The sequence below is a fragment of the Quercus robur genome, chromosome 4 (genome assembly GCF_932294415.1).
Source record: "Quercus robur chromosome 4, dhQueRobu3.1, whole genome shotgun sequence".
Taxonomy (NCBI): Eukaryota; Viridiplantae; Streptophyta; class Magnoliopsida; order Fagales; family Fagaceae; genus Quercus; species Quercus robur.
In genome coordinates, this window is record NC_065537.1 from 23,426,415 (window position 1) to 23,433,787 (window position 7,373).

The 7,373-nt window shown below is 33.6% G+C and overlaps 1 long non-coding RNA gene across 1 annotated transcript; it reads right to left on the reverse strand.

Annotated features, from left to right (window-relative positions):
• Nucleotides 1-4,984: 4,984 nt before the first annotated feature.
• On the reverse strand, nt 4,985-7,004 carry LOC126724393 (uncharacterized). The gene is made up of 2 exons (XR_007654963.1): nt 6,618-7,004; nt 4,985-5,810 (listed from the first exon to the last, which is right to left on the reverse strand). It is a non-coding gene; the product is annotated as an uncharacterized LOC126724393 (long non-coding RNA).
• Nucleotides 7,005-7,373: the final 369 nt, after the last annotated feature.

A 7,373-nucleotide genomic window follows, 5' to 3' on the forward strand; every position in this document is an offset into this window, starting at 1 on the left:
CATTTTGTTTTTATGAAGCTACCATTAAAACTCATTGGCTATGTTGTTTTGTTGTGTTAAGTTTAGTATTAGCCAATTGTTTTGTTGTGTTAAATTTAAGTACTATTTGTCATCAAGGAAGTGGCAAGCTCAACTATGTCTAATTCAATGGGTTTTGTGTGAGTTAATGTTATTGGATATAAGTTATTTGTGTGAGTTAATGTTATTGGATATGAGTTATTTGAGTTATTGGATATGACATATTCTAAGTATTTGAGTTAAAAATATGATAGTTGAATTAAGAGTATTTTCAGTTTTCAGAATTTTGTCATGCATGTAATACTGTGGCTGATGCTCACAATAGGCCAAACTTTGTACAGGGCAGTAGGTGTGGCTGGATTACATCCCAGCTGACATTGCGCCTCTAGTTTCATTTGATGCCCATTGAGGTTCTTTCAATAAAGCCCAGACTAGCCGGTTTCTAAAAAAAAAAAAAAAAAAAAAGAATTAAGAGAATTGTTTGAAGCCCAGGCTGGCCGGTTTCTAAAAAAAAATTAAGAGTATTGTTTGAAGCCCAGGCTGGCTGGTTTCCAAAAAAAAAAAAGAATTAAGAGTATTGTTTGAAATGTTACCGTTGGGATTTGAAAGAAAATGGAAAATGTTACCGTTAGAACAAATAATAAAGAAAGGATAAAATAAGAATTAAAAAGAATTAAAAATAATATTTAAATGAAGTGGTAAAAATATAGAACATCTGATAAATGGGATATTGTAAAATGATGTGGTAAAATAATAAAGTAGGCTTTTGGTGTGGTAAAATAATAAAGTAGGCTTTTGGTGTGGCAAAATGGCATAATATTTACAACGGCTGCTACGAATGCTCTTATTATTCATAAGTTTGGTTGTTACTTATGAAAAGTTTGTAAAAGATGATGTATAAGGAAACTTTATATTTTTAGAAATATATTAATTTTAAAACCTATTATATATACTAAGGAATAACTATTACATAAGAGGAATAACTATTCTTCAATTTAAAGAATAGTCATTCTAATGTAATAACTAATCCATGTAATAAAGATGCAACCAAATGACCGAATTGCTATTACACATGAATAACTATTCCATTACAGAAGCTATTACAACATACCAAACGTACCCTTAATTAGGATTTAGTTCTCCTTCACCTCACCCTATTTAGGATGTCTCTTGGACTTTTTGGTCAATACACCAACTCATAATTGGCATGATATATTCTTCTTCGAGAGTAACACTCAGCATCATCCCTCATGAATTTAGAGTTCAAGGCCTCCATATAAGATGCAAGACCTCCCCTTACCTAGGCAGCGTAGGACTTAGTCAAAATTTTGTTCTTCCTCTCCTTGCCTTAGAGCATTATTGGACATTTGGATCCTCTCAAATTGACCTTGTTAAATTTTACGCAATTCAATTTTAAATAAATAAATAAGATTTTACGAACTCTGTAATGGAATTATGACTAGGGATGGCAATGGGGTGGGGCGGGGCCAAAGGATGGGATCTTCGTCCCCGCCCCACATGATTTTGTCTTACCCCATCCCCATCCCCGCCCCGCAAGACGGGAAATACTTTCTCACCCCATCCCCGTCCCTTGGGGCCCAGCGAAGTCCCGCCCCGTCCCGTAAAACTCTACTTTTTGTTAGCTTGCCCTACAACTAGTACAATTTTTTTAATGAAACTTATTTCATTAATAAAAATATACTTGAAATTACAAATTTATCTCATCAAATTAAATCAATTTTTAGAAAAAATTGAATAATATATCCAAGTGTTTAACAAGACAATCATAAAAATAAAATAAAAATCTCATATTATAACACATAACAAAATAAAGACAGAGAATTACATTGGGTAGAATAAAATATGTTAATATTAATATGTTTGTTTAAATAGTAGGGTTTTAGGGTATGAAAAATTTACAATTCTAACCATTAGTAATACGGGGCGGGGCAGGGATGGGAAGGGGCGGGTCTAAAAAGTCTAAACTCATCCCCGCCCCATCCCGTGGTGCAGGGCTAAAATCTTGCCCAATCCCCACCCCACTGCCTTTGCGGGGCGGGGAAAACCCACATGGGGCGAAGTGGGGAGGGGCGGGGAAAAATTGTCATCCCTAATTATGACAGAGCCATAGCCCCCATAAAATTGAAATTATATATATATATATATATATATATAGAGAGAGAGAGAGAGAGAGAGAGAGAGAGAGAGAGAGAGAGAGAGAGAGAGAGAGAGAGAGAGAGAGAGAGAGAGAGAGAGAGAGGTTGTCAAGGTTGAATTATTTATATTAAAGTGTAGCTACTTATGGAAAGCATAAAAAACCGTGGCAAGTTTACTGTATGGAGTGAGTTTCAAATAGCTCAATTAGTAAAGTCTTTGATGGTTGAATAAGAGACCTTGGGTTCAATCCTTACTTACACTAAAAACCGATTAGTGTCTTGGTCTGATGGCAAATAGCACAATTATTATAAACGGACGTTATAGGTTAAAACTCTATTAAAAAAGAAAGTACTATATCGAAAACATAAATAAATTTCTTTATTTTATAGCACAAGAGCAAAATGTGGTTCTTTCATCTTTATAGCTTATTTTCAGCTTTGATCCCACTCACCCATCCTCATTTGTTCGTGCATCCTTATTGTTGAGCTTTTTTTTCTTTTTCTGTTTTTCAATATTTCCTCCTTTTCTTCTTGTGACTATCATACTGGAAACATATCAAGAGGATCATAAATCAATAACTATCTCATTATAAAATGTTTAAATTCCAATATTTTTAAACATCAAAATTTTAAACAAAATATGAGTTTATGAATCATATAGTAAATAATATCCTATTGACAAGAAATTTGTGTGTATATTAAAAGTAACAAAATATCATATTTTCAAAATATTAATCCAATAAAAGTTATGGACTAATGTTGTAACAACTCAAGGAAAAGCGCTAGCCACATTTGCGCTATACCTCAAAAGGACTAGTCACAATTGAGACTCCTTGCAGTTGTTAATAAAGCCCAGTTCAACCCAGTAAATACCCGATGTGGGACTCATCACACACCCACACACATCACACAATCAATCAAATTGGGATATCACAATCTCCCCCACTTAAATCCCTAATGTCTTCGTTAGGGCCCACTTTGTGAGGTAGTGTCTCTGAGCCCACATGGGATTACTGGGCCGACTCTGATACCATATGTAACGACCCAAGGAAAAACGCTAGCCACATCTGCGCTATACCTCAAAAGGACTAGTCACAATTGAGGCTCCTTGCAGTTGTTAATAAAGCCCAGTTCAATCCAGTAAATACCCGATGTGGGACTCATCACACACCCACACACATCACACAATCAATCAAATTGGGGCATCACCTTTATTAACAACTGCAAGGAGCTTCAATTGTGACTAGTCCTTTTGAGGTATAGCACAGATGTGGTTAGCGCTTTTCCTTGGGTCGTTACATATGGTATCCGAGCCAGGTTCGGTAATCCCATGTGGGCTCAGAGACATTACCCCACAAAGTGGGCCCTAACGAGGACGTTAGGGATTTAAGTAGGGGAGATTGTGATGCCCCAATTTGATTGATTGTGTGATGTGTGTGGGTGTGTGATGAGTCCTACATCGGGTATTTACTGGATTGAACTGGGCTTTATTAACAACTACAAGAAGCCTCAATTGTGACTAATCCTTTTGAGATATAGCGCAGATGTGGCTAGCGCTTTTCCTTGGGTCGTTATAAATGTAATATCGTAAAGATTTACAACATGTGTAACTTAATTCTAACCTTATATATTTTGGAGAAGCATGATTTGACTCTTGGGGAATCAAAGCAAATATATAAATATAATTATGTATATATAATGTGTGTGTGTGTGAGAGAGATAATATCAAGCTGAGTTAAAACAAAAATCTCTTACATCCAAGTATAGATGGCAACCCTTTTTGCCAAGCTAGTATTTGACTATAAATATCTCATTTTGCAACCTACATTTAACCTCAACTAGGGAAAAAAATGATTTTTTAACATCTTAAGGGTAAAATCATAATGTTGACCCTCTAAATTCTCCCTGTAAAATAAATCTTAAGTCTTAACAATCAATCATCCCTACAATTAGGATTAGATATGTGTAATTATGGTCAACTAGCCAATGTTCCCGTGCGATGCACGGGTATAGTATTAATTTATTTTAAAATATTTTATAAGAAATTATCTTCTAGACCATGCATAATACTCATTATGTGATTTAATGCTTGAGGAATTAGTTTCAATTACATTACATGTTATTAAAAATAGGGTAAATATAATTTGTTAAGATTAATATACAAAAGATTATGAACTTAATGATCATATTTTAAATTGTTCAGTTTACTCAAACTAAAATGGTAGTCGTGAAGGCTAAATAAAAAGAATGTTGTTCTTTCAAAATAGAAAGATACAAGGCACAAATTTTTTTTGCAACATAGGCTCCTGCTTCATTGACTATTGCCTTACACACGATTGAGAATTTTAGATAAGTAAAAAGCTAATCTAAAATGGAGGAACCCATATCTGCTTATTTTTAATATCCTCTAGGGAAAAAAATATAACTGAAGTTACAACAAATTTTGAGAAAATCAGTAATTTTTCAAAATAAATTTATTCAACTATTATATTACACTTCATGACAGAATAAAAACACTCAATGCGATAGGTATTAGAAGTGTAAATGAACCAAGGTGTTGAAAGTAGATTAGTAATCGTCCTCCTACCTATTTTTGCAATAAATTTATTAGAATTATTACATGCTTAGGGTGCAATATATGGATCAAATCTAATGACAGGAAATTGATATCAACATAAAAACTTCTACAAATGTAATAGTGATCATAAGGGTCCACAATGGAAGTGCATTTGCCCATGGAGGATAAAAAAAAAGAAATCAATGAAAATGTAGCAATAATAATATTGAAAAAAAGAAAGGGTCAAAACAAATGACATACAAAGTGGAACAAATAGAATCATATATCAAAACCACCATTGAGTATATGGAACAACTGAAAATTTTCTTCTTTGGAAGCATTTTAGAGAGAGATAGTATGTTGGGGTATTGGTCTCTTCTTCTTTTTTTTTCCCCCTTAAACTAATCAAATATAACTTGTATTAAATACTATTCATATTCATTACATCAGTGTTTAGCCAATCAATAAGCAAGCCATACCAATACATATGCATGTTGATTTGCCTCTCACCTAGAATAGCTTTCCTTCCATGGCTTGAATAGATTCATTCTTAGTATTGCTTCCTCCACCATAGCTCCCAGCATGAATTATCTTCCTCCTCAGATCATAGCTTGTCAATAACATTTGCTAAATCTCCCTCTAAGATGATATCTCTTGCACCTATTCCAATTGCAAAATTAATAGCCTAGTGGCCTAGCCAATTGCTGCTAGTTCTGCCTCCTCCTAATCCATAATTGCTCTCCCTTTGCAACTCAATGCTGCAATGAGGTACCGATTATCATCTCGAATAAAAACTCCTGCTCCCAATGTGCTTTGTTCTATAAAAATTGCTCCATCAAAATTTATCATCAAGGACATCTCTTGAGGAGGTTGTTTTTTATTGATTGGTGGATTCTTATGTGCAATTAGATCGTTACAGGTCTTGTAGTCTTGCAACAAAACATATGGCCTCTTTGGCCATCACACCGGGCAGTTTGTATTACCATTCAAAAAGTCATTAATTTCTTTAACTCCAGAGCATCCTCGCTATCTCAAAAAGTTCCTCCACCACCTCTTCTTCCTTCCCTTCTAAAATTTTCCTATAAGTTTAATGACAAAAAGTTTGATGAAGAGAATGCATTGATTGGAAAAATGTGGAGAGACAAAATATCAAATTAACTAATCCATTGAATTTAACTCTTACAATTCTGCATTAATTTTGCGTTGAATCTATCTTAAACATTTAAAGTAATAAAGGCATACCAAAGATTTGAGTTGTTTGGCTAATTTAATGTGGAAAAATGCCTTTCACCAATTAGCCAAATCCCTTTTACCCATTTAGTCAAAAAACTTTGAGATAAGTTGAATTGAACCACCATAATCTTTGTTCCAACCAAAAAATAATTTTCAAGGAAATCAACCTTAAACAGTGATCACAAAATGGGAAGAATGTAGCTCAGATAAAATATGAATATTTCACATCACATCAAAAAGAAATTTTCAATCAACATATGGCCTGCAACAATAAGTCAATAACATATAATCATAATTCCAAAAGAACATATATACATTGCAAATTTTCAACTTATTATGAATTAGGAGATAAAATCAAAACCACCCAACTGTGCTCTACCACAATGACCATTATCAAGTAATATGTATTACTATTTAGTTGAGCTTAGTTATGTGGGTTTGTGACCCAAGTGGGGGCTTAAACCAATGGACTTGGCAAAGGCTCAGGGTTTTCATTAATCTTTTAAAAAAATAGATAGAAAGAGGGGGTAAAAAGAGAGATAGAGAGAGGGAACAAATAAAAATAAGATCTGGGAAGGAGAGAGATAATAAGAGATAGAGTGAGATTAAATTTGAATGAGAAAAAAAAAAAGAATCAAAGGATTACAAATCACCTGTCTAAGATAAATTTCATTAAACATGCGACCTATAAAGTTGATCTTCCACTGTGACAGTCTCTTTTAGCCGTTAAGTTCTTGTTCTCTATCTTCTTGAGTAGTGATTATCTGCCCTTTTTTATGTCAATCTCATTTGAGGGGGTTTAACTTTGACGAAGATAAGAGGCGAGAGAGAGAGGTAGTAACTGAAGTTGGATAAATTAATGGCAAAGAAAATTGGAACGTAAGAACAACCATTTTATGAAGAATACCAAGAGGTTGGCAATATGAAACTACTAAATTTTGTAAAAGGAGAAATGACAGCTAAGTTGCACAATATGATTGGATTTCAGTAAATGCTGAAAGCCTCTGTTTTTATAGCTTCCTCATTTTCCATTTAATTGAGGCTGACAATGGCCCATGTATTAACACTGGCCATCTTTTATATAAAAGTAAAAATAGGTTAATGTACTCTTGAGGTAAATGCAATATTAGAGTGCCACATGGCAGGACCTCATACACTCCCGCATGAGGTCTCTGCTTTTATATATATATATATATATATATATATTGATTGAGTATAATTGGTTGTTCAACGGATTAATTATTGTTAATGAAGTGTCATGATAATCATATTAGCCTAACCTGATGGACAAGGGTGTAATATTGCACATGGGATTATGTGATTATAATGAATAACTAATCTTAATTAAATATATTAAATTTAAGTTTTTAATTGAAATAAGTTATTTTCTCAACAAAAAAAAAAAAAAA